We start from the raw sequence: 17,202 nt of genomic DNA on the forward strand, positions 1-17,202 counted from the left end.
CTTGAAGAGATTGACCAAATGCACAACAGAGAGCAGCTGTTTTAAACAAACTGGGAATGGCCTGATAGAAATAAGTATGGGTGCTGTAGCTGTGTGTTTGGAGAGGGACCACAACAGAAAGGTTACAGCCATGCTGGTGTGTTTAAGCTTTGCTTGCAGGTCTGCTGTCAGGTAAACTCCAGCACTGTGATCCCTGGGCGCTGCTGCTTCTCAGTAGTGCTGGCATCGCCTGCAGCGGTAGGTATGCCAATCTGAAACCAATTGAAGACATTATCAGCAACCTGGGCAGAAAAGCTATTGTTATGATCCATACCCTACAGAGCATTGCACAGCTAGGTAATGGGATTGTGTGGTGGTAATGGTCAGCATTGTCTAATAATATAGACAATCAGTGTCACACTGAGCTGCAGAATTGAACTCCCTCCCATGTGTAGACAGCATCCTCCACACTCTTTGTATTGCACTCCTTTGAATTACAAATTTGAGTAAAGCTTTGTGTAATTCAGCATGCAATTTCACAATCCCAAAGGGTATGGAATCAACTGCTAAACTGTGGAGCCACCACAACCTCGCAATATAATCCTATCAATAAAAAACACGGAAACCCTCTATACTAGTTCAAATGCCAAACATGCTTCTGAGGTTTTATTCAGAGCAATCCTAGATCAAAGCTCCTCTGTTTTGTCCCCTGCTTTTATATTTTGTTTCACTGAAATGACAAAAGTTCCACAGGAGATTGAGGTCAGTGGGCCCTTCTTCTCAACTCAAAGCCAACCTTGACATAATGACCTCCCACAGAGAACTACTGTACACACACCATAAAACAGCAGCAATCCCATTCATCAGATCTCCTGGGATTATTTGTGGAGTTGGTTACTCCGGCATGAGATCACACACATGTAATAAGTTTAAATATACATTTCTTGGTTGCAGGAGACAGGTTAGACTTTCCTCTTTCCAATAAGTTACAAATGACCTCAATCGATCAATAGTTTGAGACAATGCAGTTGAAAGATGAATCATAAACTCATCTTGATATTTCCAGTTGAAGGATTATGATGTATGGCATCTGTTATAAAACTTATTCCAACAATTCTGTGTCTCTCTTGGAGTTCCATCCATATTTGACCTGGTCGACCTCATGTTCTAAACTGATATGGAATGACACTTGGTTTTCTATTTCAAATTGTTCTAATATATCCCTCAACCAATGTATACAGAAATAATAAGGCATACTCACGGCGAGCGCAGCGGTACCCATGATGGTAGTAGAAATAGTAGTGATAGTGATGAGCTACACAAAAAAAGAAAAGATAATTAGTAACAGTCTATTTTTAACACAGAGCTTCTTAAACCCACTGCCTTCCACACTGTAGCCCAGAACTCAACCCCCTGAGCTACTCAGGGACAGTGGCCCAGTGGTTAAAGAAAAGGGCTTGATACCAGGAGGTTCACATCCCGGCTCAGCCACTCACTCACTGTGTGTGACCCTGAGCAAGTCAAAACGTAAAACTGGAGTCCTATTGTAAGTGACTGCAGCAGCAGTTGTTGATGCATAGTACACCCCCTAGTCTCGAAGGCACTTTGGAGAAAAGCGACTGCTAAAAGACTAATGAATAAAAAAGTAATACTCAGATCCACAAGCATGCACATTGCCTTCCACTCTGCAGGGCACCACTTTCTCTAAACACTGAGCTATCAAACCCATTAACTCCTAGACTACAGCCCAGCACGAACCACTAAACTGCTCAAACCCACTACCTTCCACACTGCAGCTCTGCACTCTAGTCACTGTGTCACTGAAGCCTCTCAGCAAAGCTACACTGATAAACAATTCATGCCCTGATTGAAAATAATAAATAAAACCCACTGATTGCTGCATAAAATAAAGTAGAATCCATTTACTTACCATAGTAGCATCTGTACCTTACTGTGAAAGATAAAAGTGATATATTGAGTTCAGTCCATTTGAAGTCACTGCAGTGGCTGCTTTATACAAGAATGGGGCCTCAGTAGTGTATTAGAGAGCTATATATTTCAAAGGAGTGTCTCTATTTGTACATTTCTATTACTGGCAAAATCCAAAGACAGGGCTCCTTCTTTATATCCCCTCCCACAGGATACAGAACACCTCACTATGTGAGTATGTATTAAATAAAGATGTCATTTCTTATTAAGAGCAGCTCATTCATACTATTATACAATAATACCCCATTCCATATTCTCAACATCAGCTGTAGGAGGCCCCATTGTTAACATGTATTCATTTCTTGTGACGCGCACAGTACATGTGTATTGTATTGTAGTGTACAGTCACATTTTTATTAAAATATCAGATTCACACTTACCACGAGCACAGATGCTATAATCTGGAAATGAAATAAACATACACCATTAAATACAATTAAAAAATATATATACAATTCATTTCTACATATTAATGTACCATAATAAAATAAAATACTTACAACAGTAAGCTGTTCCAAAGAAAAAGAAAAACAAAAACAGTGGTTATTGGATAGTTCACTTTATATTCATGTTTGAGTTCCATTTACTGGAATGTTTTCTGTTCCTCTGAGAATATCAGTTGATTTTGATAGCTGTTACAGGCTTAATGAAAGCACCAAGGGGCACATTTCAAAGTGTTTCCTCCAGTCTGTCCAGAACTATGAAACCACTCCATGGTAGAATATGTTGTAATACTGAAGTGTTTCTCAATGTCTTCAATCAATTGACCTTCAGTCTACAATCCATGCAGTTCACCCAAACCAGGAGCCAGCTCCAGAGAGACACACACTTACTTCTGTAGTATCTTTTGGACAGGGCATCCTTCTTCACTACCATGGACTGTGTCAGGACCACTTCAGAATCCACTTCAGGAGACAGAAAGCACGTGAAGATCATTAAACAAACAGTAGGTTGCATCCCTTCTATTTAAACACAGACCATGTTGAGGAACTCTCCAAATTTGGATTAGGATTTCAATGTACATTAAAGAAGATTGCTGAACAGTAAGGAGCTTCAGATTTCATTTTGTTAGAGTGTGTGTTACAATGTTTTCCCCTGAGTTCAGGAGCTGCTCTTCAGTTCTAGTTGCCTGTCTTAGATATATATACATAATGTAGGCTGGATCAGTCAAAGTGTCTTTATAGAAGAGCCAGTGACTGGATCACGCTTCCTTCTGCTTTCAATTCACTGCTATGCACTAGATGGTGATGGCACTTACTAACAGAAAGATATTTCAGTCTGCATTACATATGAAAAGAATCACACAGACTTATGCACAAAACAACTGTGGTGAACTATGAAAGGCGCTATATAAAATAAACATTGATTGATAAAAAGGTAAGGGAACAGGACAACCTTTTAGTCAAGTTATTATATCTCAGTTGGGCGATCCTTCTTACTGACATTTAAGGTGATCAATTAATACAATACGTCTTATTAAAGGTGCTGCATCAACACATTTAAATGCACATGTTAAATGCAAACAGGTGAAATATTTTCAAAGTGTATATCCCTCAAGCTTTGTGATTTCCTCTTCCGCATCAGTGTAACAGACAGACAGACAGACAGACAGACAGACAGACAGACAGAAACACACTCAACAGAAGAAGCTATAGGCCATCTGTACTCACTGTCAGCTCTTTTCTCCATCATATTGTCTCCTATCAGGTAAAACAGAAATAGGTTTATACAGTTAGACGTACATTAGGAAACAGATCTGGGTACTTTGTGTTAGTGCCAGTAGAGAAACAGCAGCTAAATGTGCTCAGATTCACTGGGGTTTGGTCTTAAGTCTATCATCTGTAATTCACAATGTGTTCCTCTTGAAGGTTTAACGTTGTACCCACACACTACCCAAACGTGCTTTTCAAAGGACTCACCCAACTCCCGCTCTCCTTTGAGTCCATCACTGTCCAGTTCAGCATCACTGTCACCTGAATCCTCTGCCTCTGGAACAGGGAGAAGAGAGCTTCTTGAAGCAATGAAGGATTCCCTCGACTGCAGTGCACAGCTTCATAGGACACTCAACACAGGGAGGCAGAGAGTTCCCCATTACATTGCAATGCAGAGCTGTGAGGTTTAACCAGGAGATTTCTGGATATACAGTAGCCCTTGATGTTATGCATGATTAGCGATGATTAGTCAGGTTGAGTTTCTAAACAAATTGTGTGGTCTGTGCAGGACTGTGCTTTTTTGTCATTGCTTAACTTAAATCCTGCAAATAAGAAACTTTCTTTCTTTCTTTCTTTCTTTCTTTCTTTCTGTTTGTTTCTCTTTCTTTCTTTCTTTCTTTCTTTCTTTCTTTTTGTTTCTCTTTCTTTCTTTCTTTCTTTCTCTCTTTCTTTCTCTCTTTCTTTCTTTCTTTCTTTCTTTCTTTCTTTCTTTCCTTACCCAGCGCTCTCTTGTTCTCCAGTGCTCCTTCCTGCTCCTCTGAGTCTTCCAAAGTGTTGCTGAGATCTGTAAACACAGGCTGTGGTTACATTTTTAATGAGAGCAGTCCTGTGTTGTATCCAGTGCTATGAAAGGAATGACAGCATGGAATGGAGAATGCAAACGGACCGATTAGGAAAACTGGGATTTTTTAAAATTTTATTAAGATTTTTGTATCTGTATTGAAAACATGTAATTATGGTCATAAAATTCTGCACTTTTGTTAATAACTGCAACAGTGTAGAATAGTTGAATTAATATTATATAAATAAACCACTTTAAAGTGCCACATATTATATAAGGCAAGGAATTGTAATAAATCAACTTGCAGTAAACAGTTTGCATTTTTAATATCTCTTAAATAAATTATTATATTAAATCTGCTGTATAAAAAGTGGTTTAAATATTAGCACAATAAATGAAAGAGCAGGTCTATATGTTTCAAGGATCTGTATATTTGGTGAAAAAGGTAAATCAAACTGAATGAACATTTTAAAATCTCAGTGTATTTTATTCACACCCTGCAATGGTTTATTGAAGAGATGAGCAGGAGGCAAGATAGATTCGAAGGGAAATTTCAAATGGAAACCTTGATTTGTTTTTTTCCCCCCCAATATATTTAAATATTTACTGTTTATGACTGTTTCATTTCTAATAAGTTCTTATAAATGATAAGAAAAGATGAGTTTATTAGGCTATTCACGTGGATAAGCCACAGCTGCATTTTACAGTACCAGGGAATCCTTCTGGTCTGAAGCAGCCTCTTAATAAGGGGTCCCCATGGTGGGAGGTGGTTGATGCAACACATGGGAGTTTTTAAGTTCTTTAAATGCTGTGTCTTATTCTAGTGGAGTACAGGCTCATCAAATCAATCCCCAAGACAAGTAGACAAACCTCTGTGTTGAGAATATAGGATTGAGTTCTGGAAGAATGGATCTTACCCAGTTCTCTCTTGCTGGCCTGGTAATCATCATCTCCCAGCTCTTCAGAGTCCTCAAGGAGGCTCCTTGCATCTGCACACAGAGGAAATGGAGGGGGTGGAATCATTATTTTAAATGGCAATGTACAAATTAAGAACAAAGAAGGATATTCTTATGGTAAGTTGATTATTCAATGATGCAGCATTGAGGAAAAGCCTGCCTTCTCCACTATGTTATCTCATGGAAGACTGTCTGCTATCTCCCTACCCTTCTGTTATTCTGATGAAAGTCAGTCAATGACATCTCTTCCCCCATTTATTTTAGGTTGAAGGCAATCAATGCAATCCCTCCCTCCCTCCCCATGTTACTCAGGAGAAAGGCAGTCTTACCAGCCCCTGACAGAAGACATGCTGTCAGGACCGAGAGGAGAATGGCTCTTGTAGTCCAGGCTTTCATCTTGACAAGGTGCTGATGCTGCTTTTCCACTCTTCAGCTGCTCTGGTCCCTCCACCCTGCTCTGTTTTATACCCTCTCCCAGGCAAATGCACTCCTTCACCACTAAACCCTCATCAAGGACCCTTTCTTTCTCTACACTGTGATACTGTTTGATGCCCTCCTCTTCCAAATTTCCATACTTCACTTGAAAACTATTTCCTCTATACCCTATGATCCAAATCTATTGACACAGTGTCAGTTATCTCCATTGTTCTCTTAACACAGAGCAGGATCAGTGCTGGGATCAGCAGGTGCAGACAGGGGGCTCCATATACAGTATTAAAGGCAATAGAATGATTAGTTATCAGTCATGTAAAATGAAGCATTCTCTGGAATTTCATATCTACAGTACAGTACTGCAGTACTACGGTGTGGAGTGCATGTTTCTTATTGAAACATTTCACAATTGTATTACCAAGTCTCTTTTTAGAAGGAAAAAAGTAGGACTGAAATACACAGTGGGTGTGAGAGAAAGACCTTGGTGTTGTGATAGACTCATTTCTACCAGCAACAGGGATGCAATCATAAAGGTGAAGACTAATCCCGGGGCTTAAAGGAACGAGCTGTGAAGAGGGTACTGAATTTGTTTAGCTTGAACACAGAACAATTAGGCGGACTTGACTGAAGTCTTTAAAAACTTGAAAGGTGTTGACAAAGTTAACCCAAACTAATACCTCAAGCATAGCACTGACACCAGGGTCAGAGGGCACTGTTGGAAATTAAGTGTGGATAGCCATAGGACAGAGGGTAGGAGACACCTTCTCACAGAGTGTGGTGAGGGGATGGAATGGGTTACCAAGTCATGTTGTTAGGGCTGGGATCCTTTAAGACCCGACTTAACAGGTTTGAGATCAATCAGCTGCTGCACTGATGGGCCGAATGTCCTCCCTGGTTCTGTGTTCTGAATTCTGGATCTCCAGTGTGCTGGCATTGATTGGTAACTCCTCTCCAGAGTCAGTTGTTTTCCTTGTACACTCAACCAACCCTAAATATGCTGAGAGAACAGTTGAGGGAACTAAATCAATTCAGTCTGGAACAAAAAAAAGACTAGAGGAGACTAAAAAGCTTTTAAAAAGTTGGAGTTAACTGTAGTCACTCTTTCAAGCACAGCAGAGAGACCAGGACTAGAGTACACAGTTATAAACTGAGTGGAGACAGACTTAGGACAGAGGTTAGGAGACACATCTTCTCACAGTAAGTTACTTAACCTCCTTGTGCTCCGTCCTTCGGATGAGATGTAAAACCGAGATCCTATTGGAAGTGACTCTGCAGCAGAAATTGTTGGTGTATAGTTCATTCCCTAGTCTGTGTAGTTGCTTTGGATAACAGCGTCTGCTAATTGACACATTTATTACACCCAGAGTCAAAAAGTGCTCGGGTTGACGTGCTCCTCCGACTGGGCAACATCCCTTGCAGTGGAGTTAACAGACAATCAACAGACAAGGGAACTGAATCTATTTAGCCTGGAACAAAGAAGGATTAGAGGAGACACTTCTCACAGAGTTGGGAGTGTTTGAAATGGGTCACTAGAATGGTGCTGCTGCAGAGTCATCAGGATGTCTTTAAAAGCCAACTAGATGAAAGCCAGGATCAGTCAGCTACTAGAAAAGTATTGATGCATTAAATTCCCTGATTTTGTTCATAACATTTCTTATATTATTAAAGCAATGCCCTATTGTAAGTGACTGCATATAATGCACAGTTCACAGCCTACCTCTGTAAAGCACTGTGAGATGGTGGTCCACTATGAAAGGTGCTATATAAAAATAAAGATATTATTATTATATTATTACAAGCTAAAAAGATTATTATTTATTTATTTCTTAGCAGACACCCTTATCCGTCTTACAACATTTGGAATTCAAAGAGAAAGAATAAATATGGTGTTTAACTTGTAATGCAATATATGAACATGTGAGCCTCCACACCTTGCAGTACACTCAAATGCAGGTGCATAAGCATCTATATGAAAACAAAGGAGTAACTGCATCTGCACAGAAAACAGCACAAACTCAAGTATAAGCGCATGCGTCAATTCCTAGTGAGTATACGGTACTAAAACAAAACCTGATCTCATTGCTAAACATTACTACAGTACTAGCTTCAATAGTTCCTTTAAACAAACCTCTCCCAATTCCAATAATATGACATTATTAGTACATAAATAGGTTACTTTTTAAATAACCAACCATTAAGAACACAATGAACAATGTTTGATAGTTTTAATGAGCTCGTTGCTAACAGTTACTAGACTAAACAAGCAGCACTTCAAATGAAGCGTGACCACTGCTCCCACTGAACACCTGATTGTGCATTTCAAAGGAACTTTGATGGATATCACATCACTGATGTATGTGCTGAAATATGGAAATATAAAAAGCAAATGTGTCACCAGTAGTTCAATTGCTTTTTGAGTAATGGCTTCTTTCTTGCCACCCATCCATACAGGCCAGCTTTGTGTAGGGACTGGCTTATTGTTGATGTGTGAATGCTGACTCCCACCTTAGACACAGAACTTTGCAGATCTCTCAAGGTCATTGGTGGCTTTAGTGACATCCCGAACCAGATTCCTGCTTGTCCAGCTGCTCAGTTTGGGAGGGCGACCTGATCTGGGTAGTGTCTGGGTGGTATGATGCATCTTCCACTTCTTAATGATGGCCTTCACTGTGCTGAGAGGGATAATCAGAGCCTTTGAAATGTTCTTGAACCCTTCTCTGTGCCTCTCTACCACTTTATCCCTGACTTGTTTCGAAAGCTCCTTGGTCTTCATGGTTGCTTTGTTGGTTCACTATGTGAGTTGCAGCTTGAAAGTCTTTATATGCCTGAATGTAATTATCTACAAGTTAAACCACTTTGAGTACATACAGGCTAAAACTATTTCACTAATTTTGTGACCTTTAACTTAATCAATGTGGAGTAGTTTGTGTAGATTCTACATGTAAAGTCTAATTTGAAAGCGTCATGCAGTACGCTCAGCTGCCAACAAAATGTGAAAACTTTGCAGGGGGGTGAATACTTCTGCAAACCACTGGAATTGCTTAATAAAAATGTCTTGTGCAAAATGCTTTTTCGGGTTCCCATTCGCTCAGTTTATTTTACTTGAGAAAACCCGGCTTTCATCAGACGTCATGCAAATGAAGGGGAAAGGTGGGGATTGCTATATAAATTAGTCATGTGTAAAGATCTTGTGTTGTTTTCAGAGATGGCTCATGAAAATGTTGTTTCCATGCACAGAGAACTGGTACACGAGAGAATCTAAGCTGATGTAATAAAGCTGTGATTTCTAAATTCCTTGTGCCTGTTTGTTTAATAGAGTCCCCCAGAGAGAGATGGGAGTATTCAACACATCAGGAGCAGAAATCACCTTGTTAAGAAGCAATGGTATGCAGCCCATTAAAGTGCTAAAAGGTCTCTGGCGCACCCTGCTGGAAACAGTATTGATTTTCCACTTCAAGCTGCCCGCATGATAACTGTGGTATACTGTGCTGCGTCTTGAGGTACCACAGATTCACCATGGTATCAGGGAAGATTCCACACAACACACTGAAAGAGGCTGAGCAATGCAGGAGGAAAAAAAGAGAAACTTGCACTCATAATAACAATCTATTTAATATAATACTAATGTGATGTAACACAATCAGAATGCTCAACAACATGATGAACACAGATTTTGGTGAGTTTTTGATCTGAACAGATTGTGATTAGGGGTGACCCTATTTATCAAGCAAGTTTATTCTTTTGTTTTCAGTTAATATTTCTGTATTTAGTCGAATGCACTCCTGTTGTTTAGGTGTCCCCAAGTGTCTGCATTTCTGAGAATGTTCTCAAGTCCTGTAAGAGCCTGCAACTGACTTAACTTCTTCACACTAAGTGCAGGGATAGGATTACACATATGTGTGAATGATATGGTGTCTTGTGTGGTTTCCGAACGGACTGAATCTCTTCCCACAAACAGCACAGTGATAACGTTTCTCTCCTGTGTGAACGCGCTGGTGTCTTTTAAGCAGTGATATATGATTGAAACTCTTCCCACAATCAGCCCAGGAACACGGAGTCCCTCCTGAGGGATTTCCCTTGTGAGTTTCAGAAACATCTAATTGACAGGAACTCTTCCCACCTTTAATAGAATGAGGTAAGGTCTTCAAGTTGCCCTGGGATTCAGAATTGTTAAAACACACAGAATGTGCCGTCTCTGTACTCTCCACAGTAAGTGGGTGTCTGTCTTGTAAAGAAGGAATTGTAACTGAGTGAGTTCTCAATGTCTTCACATTTTCTTCTTGGGGTGTTGTTTCTCTGTGTTTCTTGCACTGTGGTTTGCCTCTAGAAGCGTTTTTGCACTGGGGTGATAGAGTGGAGTCGTGTTCTCCTTCATCTACTTTAGAAGCTAAAGAAAGAAAGAGAAGAGAGACAAAGGTTATTGTACAGCATTCTTCCACATGCACTGTTCTGAAAACAAGCGAATGAGCAGTACAGTGATTGGTTGCTTGAGCTGAGGTGGATTCATTCACCAGTTAAGTGTCCCGCAAGTTTCAGTCACAGCAAAAATGATGTCAACATGTCAGCCAAGTGGAAAATGAAAAACAACATGCTTTTTTTTAATGTTTAAAATGGATTACTTTAAATCAAGCCAACAGAGCATCATGAAAAATCCTATTTAGTACCTGCATTTTGATAGTACTGCAATGTATCTAATATTTAATTTGTTTTTTGATAATTAATAATTAATATAGAAATTATCTGTTGAGCTGGTCTGCTGTACAGAACACCTCCACACACATACTTACTGTACTGTGACAATAATAACACAGCAATGCTTACTGTGAGACACACAAAAGTGAAATGTGGCATTGCGAGCAAACATTACAATCCTCTGGATAGTTGCAGTGAGATGAGCGTTTAAAAATGATATTGTATTTGCATAAAGTGTAAGAAATAAAATAAGACTCATGTTGTTGATCCTGCTGCATACATTCTCCACAGAAATTCTCTACTGAAATGTTTCTTCTGGTGATGCTGAGGAACCCAACTGGATTTGGCATCACCCAGTGATGGGACATGTGATCCCTGCAGCTCTGTAAAGCTGTGGGAGCAGAACTGCAAACAGCCTACCAGGAATGAGGAAAGGCAAATATCTAACACAGGGGTGTCCATCCAGGCACAGGAGTAGCACTTTATATAACTGAACCTGTTCAATGTGGAGTGGAATGGCCTCCAGGAGCGTGATTGGACACCGCTGATCTCACAGCATTCTAAAGAGGCGTGGCAGCGGCTGCACATCTAGCAGGTGCCTCAGAAGCAAGCACAGTGATGTCCTTGTTGACATAGTGGTTGGGCAGCTCCCCTTGGTTAAAATATGAATCTCAAGCACCCTGCTGGTGTTCAGTACCAGGTTCTCCAGGATGAACAGGCAGCTCAATGCTGCTTGTTTTGTAGGATTACCTCTAAATCCCAGTTCACATTCAGATGGAGAGTCATCACACAGGTTGGATCCCAGCTTGTTGTTCTCCTCAAGTGTACAGACATGATTTTCATGAGGAAGTTCCTCTGCGATGGGGACACATTCCTGCTCTATGAATTCCTCTTTAATAGGAACACATTCCTGTTGAGGGACCTCTTCATCTTTAACACATGCCAGCTCTGTAACCTGCATTAAACTTGCACAGCACTCCTGCTTCTATCTTTGGCCCTTCCTGTGCTTCAGATTCAGGGATAGCGTGGCTCTCTTTGGGATCTGTGGGAAACAAAACTGTATACAATTAGATCTCTTACTTACCAGCTAGGTTTGTTAGTTGCTTTGATCAGGGATTTAAAGCTACTGTTCCTCAGTTATTTCGTATAGGGTTGAGCCGGTATAATAGTTTGGTGGTTTAGGTACATGATGGCATTGATACCATTCCTGTTATTCTACATTGCAATTATCGGTTAACGCTGTGTTTGTGTTCCTATGAACAAAGTGAAGGAAAAGGCATTTTCATATGAACATCTTTTTATTCTACGTCCTGTACAAAACAAGTCTCAGTGCTGCTAGGCTTTCTCACCTCCTGTAGCCTCACACTGGAGCATTGCATCCACTTCTACCTCCCTGTCAATCACCATCATGACCACCATTCTGCCTTTGCATTGTTCTAATGCAAACATCCATTTCTCTACTGCAAACATGCTTAGAAACCAAGCCAGGAGACTTGCAGTCTTAGCAAAGTGTCTGAGGAATGCCTTTTTGTTACCTGATACTGTATTGTGAGAACGGTTTTGAAGGAAACGGTCAACGCAGAATACAAGTTTCAATGTGTCAAATACAATGAGCAGACAAGGGACTGCAGCAGGATAGCCTGCTTATTCTCAAAGCAGTTTCATTTAAACACGTGATTTACACAACTCAAACTTTTTAAAGTGCAGCAATATGTTTTTTGTACAAACTCCACCTGTGTAATAATCATTAGCAACAACACTGGAAGCTTACTTGTGCAACGTCACGTGAACTGTAGATATAAATCCAATAACATCCCTTGTAGTATTAAAATACATTTGTAATGGTGTGGCTCTCCCTATTGTATGTATCCCGTGCAAACTCATCTCTGCTCTTAAATAATAACCTGTATTAGTAAATGTTTATAAGCAATATGAGCGACCGTTTCCTAATTCCGTTTACCATCAGCTGAACAAAGTACTTTATTTAGAGACTCAATCTAGAGACTCAATAAAATGATACAATTCAGTTGACACCTTACTGTGTTGTATTTACTTCCTCCAACTTCAACCCTTAATTGAACTTGTGGAACCACTCGGGTCCAAAATCTTACAGCGGATTGGTGCAGGCAGGGTGCTGCTGTCGCCCCTTTATTCACACAGTGAGGTCTGGAAAGATCGTGTAAATGTGTGTGTGTGGAACAAGAAGGAAACAGGACGAAAGCAAAAGAACGAGCAGCGAATGAGCCGCGACTGTACCAAAGACAAACTCAACAGCACTGGAGCGGAATACAATGAAACCATTTATCTAACAATAGATTCGCAGTCAAACAGTTCAATCAAACACTGAAACCCGATGTGCTGCTGCCTGTATGTTGATATTAGATCACAAAGGTAGTTTAAGGTGTTTGATTGACCAAGCAATACCACACAATAAAATCAATCTTACCTTGAAATATTAAAGGTTGTTTAGTGTCTGCATCTGCAGCGTTTATACACCCTCGCACTGCTTTCAGCTCGCTCTCTGATATTTCCAATCTCAGCTTCAGACTTTCATTCTCTTTCTCCTTTTTGTTCCATTTCCACTCTGAATTCAGTGAATTTGCTGCCGACAGCTTTAGTAATCGCGCACAAGACGGTGTGTAGAGCCGCTTTCACTGCGTGCTCGATGGTAGAGGCGAGCTCGTCTTGAGAGCGACACGGACACGCTGACGCGTCCATCTTCACTGGTTTGAGTTTCACACTGGTCTAGCGGAATCCTCTTTTCAATCAGAAACACCGCCTGCGGTTTTTATTTATTAATATTTATTTTGTACTGTAGCCTTCCCATTCAAATATATTCATCACTTCTTCTGTTGTGATAAAGAAAGAACACAAACAACATGCTTTGCAAGGAGTAACTTTACTTTGGTCTTTCAGAATCGCGCAGAGCTCTGCTGGAGCTTCAACGCGTTTGTTTCTCAGTAAATCATCTCATTGAAAAGCTCGACTTGTCTGTAGCTGCGACTGACGCGCTCCGCTCTGTGTGTGAAATTCAACACAGAAAAGGGATGCTTTCCTTTTCACGGAACTCTGTGCAGGTGATAAACAAACACAAAAATCACAAAATATTAAAAACATTTCATCCCAGCATAAATACTTTAAACAGCAGGAGACAGCGTGTTGTAAAATCATCACTGACTGCAACCACCTCTCCACACATGAACAAAACAAACCTCTCTATTTCCTGTACTGAAATGAAAGCGTCACCAGCAGAAGGCGGGTCTGGTTGGAACAATCGCGTATTATTGGCTGTAGAAACACCCTATCCCCAGCATGTGAGTCTGATTGGCTGTAGAAACACACTATCCCCAGCATGTGAGTCTGATTGGCTGTAGAAACAGTCTATCCCAGCATGTGAGCCTGATTGGCTGTAGAAACACTCTATCCCCAGCATGTGAGCCTGATTGGCTGGCCTCCCTGTCGGAGGCGGTTATGAAACTGGATGCCAGAGTTCGCCATGTTGGCTCTTTCAGCGCTGTGTTCAATGCGATGCATTCAGGCGCGTTAAGTAAGTGAGCCGCTCAGAAAGCACACGGAGCTGAATTTAAATGACTTAACGCTCTGCTACAGGAGAGCGCTGAGCGACTTTTAAAAATGGAGAATAATAATGATTTGCTTGTTTGTGTTTGTGAGGTGATGGTTGATGAAATGGCCCCGTGTGAAGTTAGTGTCCCCTGCTGGACCTCGCTGAGTTCGGCGCTCTGTTTGGACTGAACCTCATATCTGGCTGTGTTTAATACCGACAATACCGACGTTAATAATGAACATTATGAATAATATTAATACTACAAGCCTAATAATAATACATTAATAACTATAAAACAGCTCTACATTTAAAAATAAAAATGAAATTAAATGATACAAATTTGAAAACAACCATTTTTACATTATTGTCTACATGCATCATCTCAAATAATTACAATGTCATTTATCAGACCCTTCGGCGTTGTCTTTTGAAGAATTAAACCTGCCAGATCGAACGCAGGCTAACATTCAATCAATCAATCAATTAATCATATATATTTTCTATAGCGCCCCATATGCGCTTCACAAAATCTGTTTGAAAACAAGAAAATATGTAATTGTAAGCCTGGTCGAACAAAATAAGTCTTCAGTGTAATTTTAAACAAAGAGCGCTTTCCACGATTTAAGATGCTTTAGAGAGACAGCATATTGGAATTGGCAGCCGAAACTGGGGGATAAAACTGCCTGTGATCAAAGTGGGCAGAAAAGTTGCATACTTTGCATAACGTATTTGGGAGAAAAGAAAACGGATCATCTCTGATTTGTAACGTTTCCATGGTTCGGCCCGGCCACTGCCGTGTGACTGGTTAAAACGATGAGTTCAGTTTTTTTTTTTTTTCTGCTGCTTGGTAATTCAGTCATGAGGCAGCTGTAGCAGAGTGGCGCAGCGGAAGCGTGCTGGGCCCATAACCCAGAGGTCGATGGATCGAAACCATCCTCTGCTAGCGTGTTTTTCTTCTGTTAGCAAAGTAGATTTTCTAAAATATTATCTGAAGGCAATTAATTAATATTACATTTCGCAATCAAGGATGATATGATGCGCAAGGATACTTGTCTTTCATTAGAGCTGAAATAAATTATTGCGCTTTGAGATTATATGTTACTAGCGAATTGTTTAAAAATGTACTTAACTAGAGTACAACTGTTCTAAAAAAGAATGTTATCTAAAAAATAGTGGCTTGTCAAGCCGCAATAACTCAGTTGGGAGAGCGTTGCTAAAAAAAATATATAAAAAAAATCTCCCTTTGTGCTTCTCGGAAGGCATACGATGGACGGCGCACTGCAGTTTTTCAGTCTGGGGAATATTACAAATTAGGAGACTGTGCTTTAAAATACACATGTAGGGCGGGCGTCTCTGTTACAAAGAATTGTCGCACTTTGTATTGATCTCCATAATGCATGGGACTAAATACGCAGACACATTAAAACTATTTGGAAAATGCGGGCATCGATCCCGCTACTTCTCGCATGCTAAGCGAGCGCTCTACCATTTGAGCTAATTCCCCTTAAATTGTGTGAGCGATTCTCATAGGCTACATCGCAGCTTGATATGAGCAATTCAGATTGTCTTTTTGGCAATGTAGTCTTCCAATTGCAAATTCAAAAAAAAAAAATTAAATAGCAAATATTTCGACAACAGGTATGTTTTCAATTTCTTCAAAAAGAAGTCTCAGCTCGTTTATTCAGTCTCTTTAAAATCCACCTCTGTGTCCCGATGCAGCAGCGCTGTGTGCTGTGGCTCGAGCTTGTTTGACGAGGCAGACAATGCAAAAATGCCAAAACTTGCTTTTGTATCACATGACAAACTTAAGGTATGCTTTAACGGCTTGGCTGTCTCAAGTTAGTTTGTATTGTTAATGGAACACCTCGTTGTTGCCCAGTCAGTGTATCATATGAAGTAGAGCTTGCCAGTTGGTGCCGACGGTCTGCCAATAAAAGTTAAGACTATATTTGCAAGGATCATTTCTAGAGTGAAACATGTTTTGAAGGGATTGGTCTCGGTATCCACCAGGAGGAGTGGCAGTGTTTTCTTCTCAGCACCGAGCTGACAATGAGTGTTGTTATCGGGAACCTACTCGCTGCAAGGAATGACCACTTCAATCTTCAGTCGGGGGTTGTTGAAGGAAGGGGACACATTTTGAGTGCGTCTCTCATACTGGTAGAAACGCAGAAAAAAAGAAACCATCAAGCCTACAATTGTTCAGTTGTTTAAATCAATAAGCAAATTTCAAATTGATCAATGCTAATGTTAAAACAATTTAAGAACACTTAATAGGCCTTCACTGATATAAAAAATATAGTAATGTGATTAGCACTACGGAGGACTAAATGAGCTTAAATAAAAACTTTAATTTGAAAATAACCTGTGCTTATCCCCACTTACAAGGAAGAGTGGCATCCGTTTCTTTATTAATGAACCAAAGATAAAGACGTTACAAATGAGAGAAGAGTGCCATCTAGTGGAGAAAGAAAAGGCACAATGGCAATAGACACGTTCTGCAGTATAGCCTCTGGGAGTTCTGTTACAGGCGAATCTCTCCATCTCCATATTGATCCAGGTCCATTTCGTTGTTCGAGGTGATCTTGGTGCAAACAGAACGAAGATCACGTGTCGTGTCATTGAGATCTCTCTATCTCACTTAAACAGACGGCTGCGTTTCTCAAGATGCTCCAGCAAGCGCTGCTGCTTGCAAATGGAGAGCATGTAAACAAACTGGACAACTAACATTATCAAGCAGTTATTTTCTTATTTTTTTTAAATCAAGGTTTATAAATACACAGATAGTTGGGCGGTGTATTTCACTGGGTTAATAAAAAACAAACATGATATATGAATGTAAACACTGAAATTCAAACTGGCCTCGGTTCTACCCTCGATTTAAAACAATGCACAACCAAACCTTTGAATTGCAAAGTACAACAGAATGCATGCCAGTGGAGGCAGCGATATACATGAAATAAATGAGATACCAACAAAAGCAGATTGTTCAATAATTAAGAACGCTTATTATAACTCAAATGTAATGTTTCTTGTAATATTCGCAGTTTTGTCGAAACAATCCATATTCAATTTTTCCCGCCGAAGTTAAACAGATTC

At 40.1% G+C, this 17,202-nt stretch overlaps 1 long non-coding RNA gene and 1 other non-coding gene across 2 annotated transcripts; one reads left to right on the plus strand and one right to left on the minus strand.

The window, feature by feature from the left end:
- Positions 1-9,442: 9,442 nt before the first annotated feature.
- Positions 9,443-13,787, minus strand: LOC131703033 (uncharacterized). Its single transcript, XR_009309651.1, has 2 exons — positions 12,988-13,787; positions 9,443-11,583 (listed from the first exon to the last, which is right to left on the minus strand). It is a non-coding gene; the product is annotated as an uncharacterized LOC131703033 (long non-coding RNA).
- A 2,258-nt stretch (positions 13,788-16,045) lies between these two features.
- LOC117395761 (small nucleolar RNA U3) lies at positions 16,046-16,251 on the plus strand. Its single transcript, XR_004543683.1, has one exon. It is a non-coding gene; the product is annotated as a small nucleolar RNA U3 (small nucleolar RNA).
- The last annotated feature ends 951 nt before the right edge of the window (positions 16,252-17,202 follow it).

The sequence above is a fragment of the Acipenser ruthenus genome, chromosome 32 (assembly GCF_902713425.1).
Source record: "Acipenser ruthenus chromosome 32, fAciRut3.2 maternal haplotype, whole genome shotgun sequence".
Taxonomy (NCBI): domain Eukaryota; kingdom Metazoa; phylum Chordata; class Actinopteri; order Acipenseriformes; family Acipenseridae; genus Acipenser; species Acipenser ruthenus.